Raw genomic sequence first — 18,988 nt, 5'->3', positions numbered from 1 at the left:
AGGAACATTTGAAAATGGAGTTAAGCATTTCAGCTTTTGATTTGCTACCCTCAATTTCAGTTTCTGTCTCTTTCACTAGGGACTGGACACTAACTTTGGTGCCACTAACACCTTTGAGTTTTGTGGAATACTATTTGACAATATTCTACTACAGTTGTCATTGAAGGTGTCACGCATTGCTCTGGACAGTCAAATGCATTTAATGAGGCATCTTTCTATCTACAGGCCTGCACTTTTTTACACCTATTAAGCATTAATCTCTGTTTTCGCAGAAGTTTGTTTACAGTGAGTGTATACCATGGAGATTCCCTCCCATTATGAACTGTTCTACTGACTACATATCTATACAGTGCATGGCCAACTACTATTTTAAACTTGAGTCATGTTGTTGTGGTCTTCAGTCCAGAGACTGGTTTGATGCAGCTCTCCATGCTACTCTATCCTGTACCTAGAGTACCTAGAACTAAATGGTATGTTAAGTGCATCACAGTTTAGTTACAGAAAAGGAAGGTCAGCTATACATGCCATAGAGCTCTTAGTCAGAGACATTCTAGCAGCATTTGAGGACCATGCGCACGCACAGGTAACCTTATGTGATCTGAGCAAAGCTTTTGACTGTGTTGACCACTCACTTCTGCTCTCTAAACTTGAGTACTATAGAATATGTGATAAAAGTTTGAAACTCATCAAATCATACCTCAATAAAAGGAACCAGGTGGTGAGTTCAGGAAGTCATCTGTCAAACATACTCAAGGTTCAACATGGAGTGCCACAGGGATCTAAATTGGGACCACTTCTTTTCCTTGTGCACATACATGACTTACCAGGAAATATAGATGTAAAGACATATATGTATGCAGATGACACAACTTTTCTATCTGTAAACCATGTACTTGATAACCTTGTAAGTGATATGAAATTGGCAAAAGAAAATGCAACATCATGGTTTAATGCCAATGGTCTGCTATTAAATGAGGAAAAGACCCAGAATATGTGGTTCAGTCTATCAAAGACTACAAAAACAGAAAAACAAAAGGCAAAGTTTTTAGGTATTGTACTTGACAACAGTCTAACATGGAACTCTCATGTTGATCACATAGTGGTTAGGTTGTCAAGAGTTATATATTTGTTGAAGAGACTGATGTGTTGTGTGACATTTGAGTACGTAAGGACAGCGTACTTTGCCTTTTTTCAATCTGTTTTAAGGTATGGGTTAATACTCTGGGGAAAATGAAATTATGGTGATCCAGAAGAAAGCAATCAGAGTAATGGCTAAGGTAGATAATAGAACACATTGCAAACCATTGTTCATTAAATATAGAATTTTAACAGTAATTAATTTATATATTCTTGACAGTGTTAACTACATACTTGCTGAACTACCTAATTTTAGTGTAACAAATGAAAGACATGGCTACTATACAAGAATGTGTACTTCTCTGCTGTTGCCACAAAATAGATTAGCTAAAACTAACAATAGTCATAAGTACATGGCAATTAAAATATATAACAAATTGTCTAAAAATGGGTCAATCAAGCCTGACAAATTATTTAAAGACAATGTTCATAACTTCTTGTTAACTAATCCATTCTATTCATTAGAAGAATTTTTAGAAATGCCCAATATCAACTTAAATATGTAAAAATTTATTTTGTAAAATTAATAGGTTAGGTGAACTGACAAAGTCTATTGCATGTAACAATGCTGAATGACTAATAAAGAATCTGAATCTGTGCAGCTTCTCCATCTCCCAGTACCTACTGCAACCTACATCCTTCTGAATCTGTTTAGCGTATTCATCTCTTGGTCTTCATCTACGATTTTTATCCTCCACACTGCCCTCCGATACTAAATTGGTGATCACTTGATGTTTCAGAATATGTCCTACCAACCGATTCCTTCTTCTACTCAAGTTGTGCCACAAATTTCTCTTCTCCCCAGTTCTGTTCGATACCCACTCATTAGTTATGTGACCCAACACATCTAATCTTAAGCATTCTTCTGTAGCACCACATTTCGAAAGCTTCTATTCTCTTCTTGTCTAAACTATTTATCATCCACATTTCTACACTTGATACAAATACATTCAGAAACGATTTCCTGACACTTAAATCTATACTCGATGTTAACAAATTTCTCTCCTTCAGAAACGCTTTCCTTGCCATTGCCCAGTCTGTAGTAACACTGTTCACGTTTACGTCGCACTTCACTTAGCGTAGACCGGGACTGTGTCCTAGGCATGCCCGATGTTGACTGACTGGGCACGGCCCGTGCTGCTGGAGTTGTTGTTGTTCTTGTTCTTGTTGTTACGCCGGCAGAGGTCGCGTCCGAATTCTCGCGTGCCCTCTGGTGGACGGGACTCTACTTGCGGCAACTACCGCCCGTGACGCGCCGTGCCAATGTGCGCCTCCCGCGATCTTTCTGGTGGCTACTACACTCCTCCTCCTTCGGGGGGTGAAGCCACTGTGATCCACTGCGTCGGAAGGTGGAGCGTCGGGCAGGAGCGATGACCTCCACATCCATTGGATGGCCGGAGTCGAGGGGATCTGCCATCCCTCGAGCTGGAACCTTCGAATACGGCTGGAAGTGACCCACACGAAGAGGCCCCCGTCGTCCCACAACCGGAGCTCGGGACAGAACGGGTGACAAGCTGTCGAACTCCGGATCCAGTTCCACCTCAGGAGGGGCAAGACCCAGTGGCGGGGACGAAGGGGAAGGGACGACCACAGGTGAACTAGCCCCCTGAGAAACCGAGCCTGCTAGGGGGGCCAGCTCTCGCTGGGGCATCTCGAATGATGGCGATGCCAGTGCTGGAGCTACTGGAGGCTGCCAAGGCTGAGAACCATCGCAGTGCGGCAGAGTCACAGCGGGGAGAGGAGGTAACGTCCCCTGTGAAACCAAGACAGGTGCCGGCAATGGGGAAGCCGGTGTCCGAGAGGTCGGAGGGTGGGTGCCCGAACGTGGACGTAGCTGATTTTGGTGACGACGCACCACCCGATCCCCCGCCTGCAAGGTATAGAGCCGGCGGCCATTTCGGCGCAGGACCACCGCCGGTATCCAACGTGGATTGCGACCAAACCCACGGGCCCAGACTGACATACCCAGTGGAAAACCAGGTACTCCGTTTTGTGAAGACTGGCGAGGACCAGGCCGGAGGAGGTGCAGCAGAGTCCGAGGTTGACGCCCATGGAGGAGCTCTGCGGGGCTGCGGTCGCCCATTGGTGTGGTCCGGTATGCCGTCAAGAAAAACGTCAAGGCTTCCTCTGCAGGAAATTCGTGCACATACTTTTTCATCTGCGTCTTAAATGTGCGCACCATGCACTCGGCTTCCCCATTCGATTGTGGATGGAAGGGGGGAGAGCAAACGTGCCGAATACCGAAGCGCCTACAAAAATCCTGGAAGGTCTGTGAAATAAACTGCGGTCCATTGTCTGAGACCAGGGTGATTGGCAGACCTTCCACAGAAAAGATTTTTGCTAGTGCCTGGATTGCAACTTCTGAAGTGGTTGAGGAGCAGCGAACCACATATGGGAATCGGGAATAAGCATCAATGACAATGAGCCAAAAGCCATTGAGAAACGGGCCCGCAAAACTTGATACAGCGAGGGAGAAATCCAAGACAAGAAGAGAGCACGACATACCTCCGCATCGGCAACATGAAACGCCTGGAAATGCTGCCGAAGGCGATGTTCATATGCGTCCCAATCCTCCGCCGTCTCGTCATACGGGGGAAAGGGAGGAGGGAACTCCGCCGGAGCAGACGGCGTGGAGAGCAACGCCGGAAGCACTTGTTTCATGGTGGCCATGAGTTCCGTCTGCTGCGCAACCAAAACTCGCACCAAATCCTCCATGCCGTGGAGAAACTGCGAAACCGGAACAACAACGCAACACGCGAAAGAACGACCCTACTCGTCGCCAATTGTGTAGTAACACTGTTCACGTTTACGTCGCACTTCACTTAGCGTAGACCGGGCTGTGTCCTAGGCATGCCCGATGTTGACTGACTGGGCACGGCCCGTGCTGCTGGAGTTGTTGTTGTTCTTGTTCTTGTTGTTACGCCGGCAGAGGTCGCGTCCGAATTTTCGCGTGCCCTCTGGTGGACGGGACTCTACTTGCGGCAACTACCGCCCGTGACGCGCTGTGCCAATGTGCGCCTCCCGCGATCTTTCTGGTGGCTACTACACAGTCTATATTTTATATCCTCTCTACTTGGACCATACTTTGCTCAAGGCAGCAAAAAATAGCAAAACTCATTTACTACTTCAAGCATCCATTTCCTAATCTAATTCCTGCAGCATCAACCGATTTAATTTGACTACATTCCATTATCCTCGTTTTGCTTTTGTCGATGTTCATCTTATATCCTCCTTTCAAGACATTGTTCATTCTGTTCAGCTGCTTCTCCAGGTCCTTTGCTGTTTCTGACAGAAATACAATGTCATCAGCGAACCTCAATGTTTTTACTACTTCTCCATGGATTTTAATTCCTACTCCAAATTTTTCTTTTGTTTCCTTTACTGCTTGCTCAATATGCACATTGAATAACATCAGGGATAGGCTACAACACTGTCTCACTCCCTTCCCAACCACTGTTTCCCTTTCATGCCCTTCGACTCTGATGACTGCCATCTGGTTTCTGTACAAATTGTAGATAGCCTTTCACTCCCTGTATTTTACCCTTGCCACCTTCAGAATATGAAAGAGAGTATTCCAATCAACATTGTCAAAAGCTTTCTTTAAGTCTACAAATGCTAGAAACGTAGGCTTGCCTTTCCTTAATCTATTCTCTAAGATAAGTCGTAGGGTCAGTGTTGCCTCGTGTGTTCCAACATTTCTACGGAATCCAAACTGATATTCCCCGACGTCGGCTTCTAATAGTTTTTCCATTCGTCTGTAAAGAATTCGCTTCAGTATTTTGCAGCTGTGACTTATTAAACTGATAGTTCGGTAATTTTCACATCTGTCAACACCTGCTTTCTTTGGGATTGGAATTATTATATTCTTCTTGAAGTCTGAGGGTGTTTCGCATGTCTCATATACCTCGCTCACTAGATGGTAGAGTTTTGTCAGGGCTGGCTCTCCCAAGGCTGTCAGTAGTTCTAATGGAATGTTGTCTACTCACGGGGCCTTGTTTTGACTTAGGTCTTTCAGTGCTCTGTCAAACTCTTCACGCAGTATCATATCTCCCATTTCATCTTCATCTACATCCTCTTCCATTTCCATGATATTGTCCTCAAGAACATCGCCCCTGTATAGACCCTCTATATACTCCTTCCAGCTTTCTGCTTTCCCTTCTTTGCTTAGAACTGGGTTTCCATCTCAGCTCTTGATATTCATGCAAGTGGTTCTCTTTTCTCCAAAGGTCTCTTTAATTTTCCTGTAGGCAGGAAATCTTATCCCTAGTGATACATGCTTCTACATCCTTACATTTGTCCTCTAGCCAACCCTGCTTAGCCATTTTGTACCTCCTGTCGATCTCATTTTTGAGACGTTTGTATTCCTTTTTGCCTGCTTCATTTACTGCATTTTTTTTATTTTCTCCTTTCATTGATTAAATTCAGTATCTCTTCTGTTATCCAAGGATTTCTATTAGCCCTCGTCTTTTTACCTACTTGATCCTCTGCTGCTTTCACTATTTCATTTCTCAAAGCTACCCATTCTTCTTCTACTGTATTTCTTTCCCCCGTTCTTGTCAATCGTTCCCTAATGCTCTCCCTGAAACTCTCTATAACCTCTGGTTCTTTCAGTTTATCCAGGTCCCATCTCCTTAAATTCCCACCTTTTTGCAGTTTCTTCAGTTTTAATCTACAGTTCATAACCAATAGATCATGGTCAGAGTCCACATCTGCCCCTGGAAATGTCTTACAGTTTAAAATCTGATTCCTAAATCTCTGTCTTACCATTATATAATCTGTCTGACATCTTCTAGTATCTCCAGGCTTCTTCCATGTAAACAAGCTTCTTTTATGATTCCTGAACCAAGTGTTAGCTATGATTAGGTTATGCTCTGTGCAAAATTCTACGAGGCGGCTTCCTCTTTCATTCCTTAACTCCATTCCATATTCACCTACTACGTTTCCTTCTCTCCCTTTTCCTACTATCGAATTACAGTCACCCATGACTATTAAATTTTCATCTCCCTTCACTACCTGAATAATTTCTCTTATCTCATCATACATTTCATCAATCTCTTCGTCATCTGCGGAGCTAGTTGGCATATAAACTTTTACTACTGTGGTAGGCATGGGCTTCATATCTATCTTGGCCACAATAATGCATTCACTATGCTGTTTGTAGTAGCTTACCCGCATTCCTACTTTTTTATTCATTATTAAACCTACTCCTGCATTACCCCTATTTGATTTTGTATTTATAATCCTGTATTCACCTGACCAAAAGTCTTGTTCATCCTGCTACCGAACTTCACTAATTCCCACTATATCTAACTTTAACCTATCCATTTCCCTTTTTAAATTTTCTAACCTACCTGCTCGATTAAGGGATCTGACATTCCACGCTCCGATCCGTAGAATGCCAGTTTTCTTTCTCCTGATAACGACGTCCTCTTGAGTAGTCCCCGCCCGGAGATCCGAATGGGGAACTATTTTACCTCCAGAATATTTTATCCAAGAGGACGCCATCATCATTTAACCATACAGTAAAGCTGCATGCCCTCGGGAAAAATTAGGGCTGTAGTCTCCCCTTGCTTTCAGCCATTCGCAGTACCAGCACAGCAAGGCTGTTTTGGTTAGTGTTACCAGGCCAGATCAGTCAATCATCCAGACCGTTGCCTCTGCAACTACTGAAAAGGCTGCTGCCCCTCTTCAGGAACCACACATTTGTCTGGCCTCTCAACAGATACCCCTCCGTTGTGGTTGCACCTACGGTATGGCTATCTGTATCGCTGAGGCATGCAAGCCTCCCCACCAATGGCAAAGTCCATGGTTTATGGGGGGGTCATATTTCCCCTAAATGCTCCTGCTCTGTGCTGAATGTTTCACGTTCCTCCCTGAGATATGACATTACTGATTTTTTTATCTAGTTTACTGTACATATACACTCCTGGAAATGGAAAAAAGAACACATTGACACCGGTGTGTCAGACCCACCATACTTGCTCCGGACACTGCGAGAGGGCTGTACAAGCAATGATCACATGCACGGCACAGCGGACACACCAGGAACCGCGGTGTTGGCCGTCGAATGGCGCTAGCTGCGCAGCATTTGTGCACCGCCGCCGTCAGTGTCAGCCAGTTTGCCGTGGCATACGGAGCTCCATCGCAGTCTTTAACACTGCTAGCATGCCGCGACAGCGTGGACGTGAACCGTATGTGCAGTTGACGGACTTTGAGCGAGGGCGTATAGTGGGCATGCGGGAGGCCGGGTGGACGTACCGCAGAATTGCTCAACACGTGGGGCGTGAGGTCTCCACAGTACATCGATGTTGTCGCCAGTGGTCGGCGGAAGGTGCACGTGCCCGTCGACCTGGGACCGGACCGCAGCGACGCACGGATGCACGCCAAGACCGTAGGATCCTACGCAGTGCCGTAGGGGACCGCACCACCACTTCCCAGCAAATTAGGGACACTGTTGCTCCTGGGGTATCGGCGAGGACCATTCGCAACCATCTCCATGAAGCTGGGCTACGGTCCCGCACACTGTTAGGCCGTCTTCCACTCACGCCCCAACATCGTGCAGCCCGCCTCCAGTGGTGTCGCGACAGGCGTGAATGGAGGGACGAATGGAGACGTGTCGTCTTCAGCGATGAGAGTCGCTTCTGCCTTGGTGCCAATGATGGTCGTATGCGTGTTTGGCGCCGTGCAGGTGAGCGCCACAATCAGGACTGCATACGACCGAGGCACACAGGGCCAACACCTGGCATCATGGTGTGGGGAGCGATTTCCTACACTGGCCGTACACCACTGGTGATCGTCGAGGGGACAGTGAATAGTGCACGGTACATCCAAACCATCATCGAACCCATCGTTCTACCATTCCTAGACCGGCAAGGGAACTTGCTGTTCCAACAGGACAATGCACGTCCGCATGTATCCCGTGCCACCCAATGTGCTCTAGAAGGTGTAAGTTAACTACCCTTGCCAGCAAGATCTCCGGATCTGTCCCCCATTGAGCATGTTTGGGACTGGATGAAGCGTCGTCTCACGCGGTCTGCACGTCCAGCACAAACGCTGGTCCAACTGAGGCGCCAGGTGGAAATGGCATGGCAAGCCATTCCACAGGACTACATCCAGCATCTCTACGATCGTCTCCATGGGAGAATAGCAGCCTGCATTGCTGCGAAAGGTGGATATACTCTGTACTAGTGCCGACATTGTGCATGCTCTGTTGCCTGTGTCTATGTGCCTGTGGTTCTGTCAGTGTGATCATGTGATGTATCTGACCCCAGGAATGTGTCAATAAAGTTTCCCCTTCCTGGGACAATGAATTCACGGTGTTCTTATTTCAATTTCCAGGAGTGTATATATCTTTCTGCTTGTTTTAGTTGTACTTTGGTAACCATTATTGCCACAAATGTGTCTCGGTCACTGATACTAGTTTCGATGTGGACATCCTCAAACAGGTCAGGTCTGTTTGTTGCCGTTAGATCCAACATATTTCCACCATGTGTGGGGTTCCTAAATAACTGTTCTAGGCAGTTTTCAGAGAAGACATTAAATAATGTTTCACAGCATGTCTTATCACGCCCGTCACTAATAAATCTGTAATTTTCCCAATTAATTGTTGGATGATTAAAGTATCCACCAACTGTTGGATGATTAAAGTCTCCACCAATGATTTCAGTATGATTTGGGATCTTACGTACAAGTGATTTGAAGTTTTCTCTAAGGCTTTCGGTTACATCACGAGATGAGTCTGGTGGGCGACCAAAGAATCCGATTATAATTTTATGACTACCCCTGATACTGAAACTTGCCCAAACAATCTCACATGCAGCTCCAATTTCTATCTCAGTGGATTTGAGTTTCTTGTCTACTGTGACAAATACACCACCTCAGTTTTCCATTTGCCTACCCTTTCTATATACACTTAAATTTTCCCCAAAATCTCACTGCTGTCAATTTCAGTTTTCAATCAGCTTGTTGTGGCAGCTTAAGAATGCTTTGGCAGTTTACTATTAGGATGTTAATACTCTCACTTGTGGGAGGCACTTCTTTTGATCTTACATTGATACATCTGGGTTTCCTGCAGCTGTCATTACCTGGATTGGATGGACAGTTGCCCAGCCAAAAAAAACCCTTGTGTGCAACCTACACACAGACAGCTACCTCAGCAGCAGCTCTGATGTGTAGTGCAGACATGACCCATTTACAGGTACCCTAAAGTTCTCAACCGTATAGGGCAAGTCCAGGAAGTCACAGTCGAGCTTGTCACAGAACCTTCTAAGTCTGTGGCTCAGTCCTTCCAATCAACTCAGAACCAGAACCAAAGGGCCACAATCAGTTCTGGATTAGAAGATAGGTGTCAATTATTCTGCAAAACTGTACCTACAAAGTTTCTGTATTAAGTGAATACTCAGCCTCATAATGTATCATTCCCTTGGGGTCTGTGAATATGAGATTAGACTCACAGAGGCATTTAAGCAGAAATCCTTCCTGTGTTCCACATGCTACTCAAACATTTGTTACCATGGATATAAGCATACTACAGGTGAAGAACAAATTGGGTTTTATGGTTGTCAACAGTGAGCATTGTGAGTGAATGGTACAGGTTTGTTTCCAAGCAAGACATGCAACACATACTGTCATCATTTCCCGTGTCGTGAAGCTATTTTAAGAATAACTGTATGAGTCATACAGATAAATGATGGTAAGAGGTGTAACAGGCCACTAGAGACCAATGGCCTCTTCTACCAAAATGCTCAGAAAATGTCCCTGAACAACCTACAAAATTTTGTCATTGGAGATTGGGTTCACCCTCTAAAAGATCCATATTAAAAAAATAAATCTGAAGAAAATATTATGGAATTGGAAAAGGAAATGGATAACACAGGGGATGCAGTACTGTGAGAAGAATGTGACAGCACACTGAGATATCTAAGTTGAGCAGGATGCTTAAGAGAACCAATTACGACAGAACCATTCCACTTTGTATGCAGAATATACAAGTCATGCAAAATATTCTCACACATCACGTAAAATGTAATAATCAGAATTTCACAGAAGGCAGGTGCTGACAAGCATAAGTATATAAGTATTACCAAACCATCAGTTCCGTGAGTAATGCTTGCAAAATATTAATATGAAATATCTGCTGAAGAATGGAGGTAATGGTAGAAGATGACATGGGAGAATATACATTTTTTTCCCAAAGAAAGGTAGGAACATGCGAAGTAATATTGGTCCTATGAATTATCGAGTGGAATGTAATCTTTGAAATTGTGAGGTTATCAGGAATGAAATACAACATATTATTAAATACGTACATAAAGCAAACAGTATATGAAACCAATGAGAAATTTAGAAACAGAATTAATAGCTATTAAGATGAAATGGTGTCCGAGTTGGCAAAAGACTTACAAGACAGATGAAATAAAACTGATAGTATCTTTGAAAATATTTAAAAAATGAACACCAGCAACAATATAAAGGAGGTCATGGTGTACAGTCACCAGAAATGCTGAGGCAATTAGATTAGAAACTGAGATTCTGAAAAATGTAGACAAGTTTTGCTATTTAAGCCAGCAAAATAACTTACAAAAATCTTTTCTGAAAAAGAGAAATATGTTAAATCCAATATGCTCTACCTCTCTCTTCACTTCCTGTTCTTCACAAAGCAATGGCATTTCACTTGGTTCTTCATCAGGTGAATGAAGACTTGTTTCACCGGATTCAAAGCGTTTGCGCCACTTAATCACTGTGTCATATGACAGTGCATCTTTGCATACACTTCCATTAACTCAGCATAGATTTGTTCAGCGCTGTTCCCCTTCAAATATAGAAAGCGAATTAGTGCACGATATTCTACTTTATCAATGGTTGGCGCCATTTTCTTTTGTTTCCTACCTGCAAACAAATGAAAAATTAATTACGTAACTCTTTTTTTCAGTGGGATGATTAAAACCTCATGACTACCTCTCATAAATAACTGTTAGCAGGTCTTTGCCAAAACTGTTTGGTAATGGAGAGGTGCAGTCTTGGAGGAGGGTGGCAGGAGACCAAGGCAGTAACCAGGTGCAAGTGGACATTGGTTGTCACAGTCCTTAAGCAGAAGTTAAGTGATTTACACAAGATAGACTAAGACCAAAGACTGCATCTTCATTATACCGTACATTTGCTGTTCTACTTCCGCAATTATCCTTTTTATGAATGTTCATGTCTCCTCGACTGAACTATCTGCTGTGGTATTTATTTTCATATTATCTACAGCCCTAGGTAACTTCTAACACACATTATTATTCTTCATTTCTCAGTACTCCACTTCATTATATGTTAGTACACCATAATTACAAATACCTGGCGACCTTTCCTAAATTACGATCTTGTTGTGATCTTCAGTCTGAAGACTGGTTTCATGCAGCTCTCCATGCTAAGTCAGTCCTGAGCAAGCATCTTTATTTCCAAATAACTTCTGCAACCCACATCAGTTTGAACCCACTTGCTGTGACCATTGTGCCATAAACTTCTTTTCTCCCCAGTTTGTATCACTACCTCCCTATCTGTTAGTCTGCTCATCTCTCGTGGCACCACATTTCAAAAGTTTCTATTCTCTTCTTGTCTGAACTGCTTATTGCCCACATTTCACTTTCATACAAGATTACATTCCAGACCAATACCTGCAGAAAAGACTTCTTAACACTTAAATTTAAATTCCATGTTAATAAATACATTAAAAAAAAAAGAAGAAGAAGAAGAACAAAAAGAAGAAGGCCCTTCCTTGCTACGGCCAACATGCATTTTATATCCTCTCTAATTCAGGCATCATCAGCTATTTTGCTGCCCAAATAGCAAAACTCATCTGCTACTTTTAGTGAGTTTCTACGCTACTTTTCTCAGCATGCCTATACATCATGATAAATATCACCAAAAAACTTAAGAAAGTGCTATACAGAGACAACACAATGCAATTATTTCTATTTCTTCCCAAGAATGAGAGAATGGTACAACATATTTGGATGCAGTTTGATGAATTGTCAACTTACATGAACTGATGCACTGTTGTATTTAGTTGAAACAAGTTCTATAAATTTAGTGAAATCTAAGTTTGTTATTTCTAAGAAAATTTGTAGTTCACATTTTCAGTAAAGGAAATGGAAGAAAAATTTGGAGCAGGAATTAAAGTTCAGAAAGAAGAAATAAAAATTTTGAAGTTTGCCAGTGACATTGTAATTCTGTCAGACACAGCAGCAAAGGACTTGGAAGAGTAGTCAAATAGAATGGACTGTGTCTGGGAAGGAGGATGTAAGATGAACTCAACAAAAGCAAAACCAGGATAGTGGCATATAGTCGAATTAAACCAGGTGATGCTGAGGGAATTAGATTAGGAAATGAGTCACTTACAATTGTAGATGAATTTTTTTATTTGGGCAGCAAAATAACTGATGATGGCCAAAGTAGAGAGGATATAAAATGAAGGTTGGTAATGGCAAAAAAAGAATTTCTGAAGAAGAGAAATTTATTCATACTGAAGAAAAATTTGCATCAAAGTGTAACGTGTACGATAAGCAGACAATAGAAGCTTTGTAAATGTGGTGCTACAGAAGAATGTGGAAGACTAGTTGGGGGGATCACATAACTGATGAGGTGGTAAGGAACAGAATAGAGGAGAAAAGAAATTTGTGGCACACAATCTTACAAGAAGAAGGGATAGGTTGATAAGACATATTCTGAGACATCAACAAGTCACCAATTTAGTATTGGATGGAAGAGAGAGAGAGAGAGAGAGAGAGAGTTTTTGTGTGTGTGTGTGTGTGTGTGTGTGTGTGTGTGTGTGATGGCAGGGGGGGGGGGGGGGGTAACGAAGAGGTTTTGCACAGGATAGAGTTGCATGTAGAGCTGCATCAAACCACCCTTTGGACTGAAAACCACAAACAACATAACTCATTTTCACATTTTTCTTATATTGCTATATCAGCTGACAAACCTGGAATTACCTGGGTATTCAGTTTGCCAATTTTCTATTAGAAATGAAAACAAAAAATGAACAGTTTTTGTAGTGTAATGTCCTGTACATTTTCCGTACACTCGGCACAGCTGCTTCACATTTCTACAATGCGATTTTGTAAAGGTCTTTACGGTAATGCCTCATCATAGCTCTATACAGGGTGATTCAAAAAAGCTTTACAAACTGACATGGCACATCAATAATCACATAGGAATGGGAGGTTGCAAACACCCCGAGAGGGTGCTACGGTCACAACAGGGCATTGGTATAAAAACACAGGCGGAGTGCACATAGACATTTGTCATTCATGCTGTGGAAGTGTTGGGGGTAAAATGGCTAGCTACATGTACTAGGAAATAGCTCAGATGCACTTGATTTATAGTGTGGCAAGCTGCAATGGATGAGAAGCCATGTGATCGAATCATGCAAAACATCCTGATAGAAAGGTGCCATGCCACACATTATTCTTCACCCTGCATCACCAACTGTGTGAAATCAGCTTGTTCCATGTCACAAGCCAGATGCTGGTCACCAATGAGCAAGATATCCATGGAGTATGAGGTGTATCCCGTGCCACTGATACCGCCAAACCCTCCATCTGGTGCTTGGACATGATGAAGGACTGCATCGGTTTCATTTGCAATGGGCTGGGAATTGCAGTTGGGGGACTACAACAAGCATTTGGGATCAGTGCATCACTTTCTGCAGGAATTCACTGGAGACCGCAGCATCACAGCGAGTGTCCTCTTCATTGATAAAGTTGCGTTCTCACTCGAGGGTATGATGAACATTCACAACCGGCATAATTGGGTCGATCAGAACCCATATGCTATGCGTTCGCATGCCTCACAATGCAGATTTACCCTTAATGTGTGGTCTGGCATCATCAGTGACTGTTAATTGGTTTGTACATTCTCCCGGTCTGACTTTCACACTTATCTTGTATTCCTGCAAGACGTTCTGCCAGATATTCTGATGCTGTTCCCGTGCCTATTTGTCACCATATTTGATTTCTGCACAACAGAGCTCCCGCGCATTTCAGCTGACAAATGAGGGTACAAACTGCAGGTAATGTTTCCCGGTCACTGGATTGGTCGTGGCGGGCCAGTCGTTTGACCGCCACCCTCACCCAATCTGCCCCCAATTGATTTTTTCCTGTCCCAGTATCTGAATGGTCTTGTGTATGAAACATGTGTTACATTGCTGGAGGACCTAGTGGGCAGGACTGCTGCAGCAGTGGGATGCTTCAATATACACCAGGTATCTTTGAGAGAGTGCACCATTCAATGCAGCATCGATGTCAGGCATGTCTTGGTGCTTCTAGACACAACTTTAAGCATCTCCTCAAGTGCCAGGAGGAAAGGCGTGCCAGTCCCCAGCACACATCTGCCCGGCAGATTAGTGTTGAGGTCCGGTGTGCCTGCCACTCTGTGGACGGTTTTTAAGATGGTTTTCCATCTGCCTCTATGAATGCGGGCTGGTTCCCCTTATTCCCCCTCAGTTACACTATGTCAGTGATTGTTGTGCAAACACTGTCTCCACATATGTGTACACCATAATTACTCTACCACGCAAACATTTGGGGTTACACTCGTCTGGTGTGAGACATTCCCAGGGGAGTCCATAGGGGGCTGAACCACACAATAACCCTGTGTTCGGTGTGGGGCGGCAGTGGAGTGAGTGGACTGTTGTAGCCTTTTGTGGGGTTGTAAACCACTGAGGGCTACGGCAGAGACAAAGCCTCTCTGTTGTTTCTAAGTCCCCAGTTCAATACAATACAATACAATCTCCTGAAGTGGGCATCTATTTGTTTTATGGCACTAAATAACTGTGATTCCATTTGGTAACCCCATATGGCTTTTGCGACCCTTGGTTCCTATGTGATTACTGACCCTGTTGTATACCAATGTTTGTAAACTTTTTTAAAATCACCCTGTAGATGGCAGTTGTTTTCACATACAGCTACTTCTGCTTTGCAGTTGAAAGCTGTCAAAAATGTGTCAATCATTTTCTTAAGTTGTCTTGACTGTAGGAGTGTCTTAGTAGTAAAGAATACATGTATTAACACTTTGAGCATGACGTGGCATTTTTTCATGCATCTCAGTGTTTATGACATCATATCTCTTGAACTACAATATATATGTGTGTACAATCAGTGGCATATGTGGATACTATCTGCAAAATGTGTTTCATAAATTTAAATGTCATGTACAATGTGGCAATTTTTCATGAATCTCAGTATTTATGACATCATGTCTCCTGAACTATGATACGTAGGTGGTTCTTACCCTGACAGCAACTGTTGCCTGACAGTAAGGGGTATGTGTACCAAGTTTGGTTGAAATTGGTCCAATGGTTTAGGAGGAGATGTGGAACACACATTCATTTTTATAATATGTATGGATGTGATTCATTTAATTTAATGCACAAATATTACTTTAAAAAGTTGCATTAATTCAGTTGACAATTTCTGTTACATCAGTGGTAGTTTCATAGTCAAGAAACATCAAAGAAAAAAATTAATGATCTTGTAAAAAAAAAAAAAAAAAAAAAAAGCATATGAATATAATAGAGGGAAACATTCCACACAGGAAAAATATTTCTAAAAACAAAGATGCTGTAACTACAACACATAGATCTTTGATGGTCAACATGGGCATTACATAAAGTAGTCCTTCCCTTTATGTGAAAAGAACAACAATGGATTAAAAAATAATGTTCTTCCAGAATAACTTAAAAGCTGGAAGCAAAAATGTAATTAACAATAGTTTGGTTGGACAGAAGGTAGTTGTCCTGTCAGTGTATGGACACAACTCAGGACTTATAGCACAGTTAGAAATATGGTGACTTTTTAAAAAACTGAGTTGTTCAATGAATTTGAAAGTTCAGTTCAGTTCCTCCAGTCACAATTGAACTACTTTTTCTAACACCTTGGTGATGTCAGTGAAGAGCAGAGTGAAGGGTCCATGAGATGGAATACTTACACCATGAAACATGGGACACCAACATAACTGCTGACTATTGCTGGAGTTCCCACAGAAATCAGCTGCATGTTGCAGGAAAGGAGTCCTACAAGATCTATAAGGAGAAACTAAAAAAGGAAACAATCAGTTCTGTTTTCTGAAGAGGTCTCCAGAATGTTAGTATTACTGTACAACCAGTGTTACATAAATCTTGAAATATAATGCACAATAAGATATCAATAAACTGAAAATAGTCAATTTCCACAATTATAATTGGATAGATAAAATATCTGCTCACCACGTAGAGGCAGGAGAAAACAGATGAACACATATAAAGGTTAAGGAAATGTGCAAGCTTTCAGGGCCACTGGCTACGTCTTCTGGCAGAAGCATTGAAGGGGAATGAAGAGGGATGAAGGAAAAGGACTGGCGAGGTTTAGTAAATGGGAAGACTTTGGAAATGTCTCCAAGTACACCTGATCTAGGGTTCTCCCCCTTTAACCCTGCAATACATTATTACAATTGTTTCAGTGTCTAATAAACACTGAAGAGCCAGAGAAACTGGTACACCTGCTTGATATCAAGTAGGGCCCCACAAGCATGCAGAAGTGCCACAACACGAAGTGGCATGGACTTGACTAGTGTCTGAAGTAGTGCTGGAGAGAAATGACATCATGAATCCTGCATGGCTGCCCATAAATCCGTAAGAGTAAGAAAGGGTGGAGATCTCTTCTGAACAGCATGTTGCAAGGCATCCCACATATGCTCAATAATGTTCATGTCTGGGGAGTTTGGTGGCCAGTGGAAGTGTACAAACTCAGAAGTGTTCCTGGAGCCACTCTGTAGCAATTCTGGACGTGTGGGGTGTTGCATTGACCTGCTGGAATTTTTCAAGTCCATCAGAATGCACAATGGACATGGATGGATGCAGACGATCAGACAGGATGCTTATGTACATGTCACCTGTTAGAGTCGTATCTAGACGTATCACGGGTCCCATATCACTCCAACTGCACACACCCCACACCGTTACAGAGCATCCACCAGTTTGAACAGTTCCTGCTGACATGCAGGGTCCATGGACCCATGAGGTTGAAACGAGACTCATCCAACCAGCCAACATGTTTCCAGTCATCAACAGTCCACTGTCGGTGTTGACACACCCAGGCAAGACATAAAGCCTTGTTGTCGTGCAGTCATCAGGGGCACACAAGTCAGCCTTCGACTCCAAAAGCCCATATCGATGATGTTTCATTGAATGGTTCACACACTGACACTTTTTGTTGGCCCAGCACTGAAATCTGCAGCAATTTACGGAAGGGTTGCACTTCTGCCACGTTGAACGATTTTCTTCAGTCATTGTTGTCCCGTTCTTCCAGGATCTTTTTCTGGCCACAGCAAAGTTGGAGATCTGATGTATTACTGGATTCCTGATATTAATGGCACACACATGAAATGGTAGTATGGGAAAATCCCCATTTCCTCGCTACATCAGAGATGCTGTGTCTCAACGCTCGTGTGCTGACTATAACATCATGTTCGAACTCCCTTAAATCTTGATAACCTGCCATTGTAGCAGCAGTAACCAATCTAACGACAGCGCCAGACACTTGTTGTCTTATATAGATGTTGACGACTGCAGTGCAATATTCTGCCTGTTTACATCTCTCTTCTCTGTATCTGAATACGCCTGTCTATACCAGTTTCTTTGCTGCTTTAATATATGTATATATATCTGTGTGTGTGTGTGTGTGTGGGTGTGTGTGTGTGATTTGCACTGTACAAGACTATCAGCTTTTCGGAATGTTAAAGCCAGCTTAAAAATAGTCAAAAGGAAAACACAGCATAAAGGGAGGCTTACTGTATGTTCATTATTATCAAATAAGAAGTAAGTTGATTACAGAACATGTCTGAAAAGGTTGGTGGTCTCTTTGTCAAATTTCTGGCTGATGAGTTCCAAGGATTCTTGTAACGGAACTTTAGTGAATAGAGATACCATGTCGAAGCTCACCAGTATGTCAGATTCCTTAAGCGCAAGGTTGATGATGTGTGCCAGGAAATCCACGGACTTACGGATATGGTGTGTACATCTCCCAACATAAGGGCTAAGCAGTTGTTTGAGGTGCTTGGCGAGAAGGTACGTTGGGGCACCAATATTGCTGGCAATGGGACATAATGGAATCTATTCCTTGTGCACCTTCGTAGTACGTAAAGTCTGAGAGGAACAGCAGCACTCGGGCATAGCATCTTGGTAATCTCGTCAGGGAAGCCGGAATCCTTGAGAAGTGCCAGAGTCTTCCTCTCGACCCTCTTGGTAGGATCGGTGTCAATCTTGCGGTATGCGCTGTCACCAAGTAGGCCCCGCATCTTCTCAGTATAATCCTGTTGGGATAGGATCACTGTTGCCTTGCCCTTGCCTGCAGGTAATATTTCTATGTCTGGATCTTCTCTTTACTCCCGTATGGCAGCCCTCTCCCTGTAGGAGATGTTTGGTTTCATCAGCGTTGTTTTGGTTAGAGCTCTGCAGGTTTTGCGACGAACTTCTTCAGTAGCTTCAGGTGCAAGTCGAGCAGCTGTATGTTCCACTGTGCTAATGATGTCAGCAATGGGTACAGCTTTAGGAGTCGGAGCGAAATTCAATCCTTTCTTAAGAACCGAAATAGCATCATCATCCAGTTCCTTGTTAGCGAGATTGATGATGGTATTTCCGCTGCCATCAGAAGGTTGTTTCTCCAATATACGTTCAAACTTGGATGCCTGTCGTTCGGCTGACTTCCTCTGGGTTGTGTCCGCTGTGGCCCATTTGACACAATCAACCCAATCCCACGTCCAGGGGTTTAACCAGTTGGCCAGTTGTAGATGTAACTGTAGGAGTTCTTTGTTGGTAGTGTCCAAGCGCCAC

The 18,988-nt window shown here is 43.2% G+C and overlaps 1 long non-coding RNA gene across 1 annotated transcript in view; it reads right to left on the bottom strand.

Annotated features, from left to right (window-relative positions):
* The window catches only part of LOC126259610 (uncharacterized), a 68,943-nt gene that overhangs the window by 14,634 nt on the left and 35,321 nt on the right, over positions 1-18,988 (bottom strand). Inside the window, exon 2 of the long non-coding RNA XR_007546539.1 lies at positions 10,767-10,948. This is a non-coding gene — a long non-coding RNA (uncharacterized LOC126259610). The remainder of the gene's footprint in view (positions 1-10,766; positions 10,949-18,988) is intronic.

The sequence above is a fragment of the Schistocerca nitens genome, chromosome 5 (genome assembly GCF_023898315.1).
Source record: "Schistocerca nitens isolate TAMUIC-IGC-003100 chromosome 5, iqSchNite1.1, whole genome shotgun sequence".
Taxonomy (NCBI): Eukaryota; Metazoa; Arthropoda; class Insecta; order Orthoptera; family Acrididae; genus Schistocerca; species Schistocerca nitens.
Note: the sequence above shows the minus strand (reverse complement) of the source record. Positions and strands in the feature narration are given on the sequence as shown.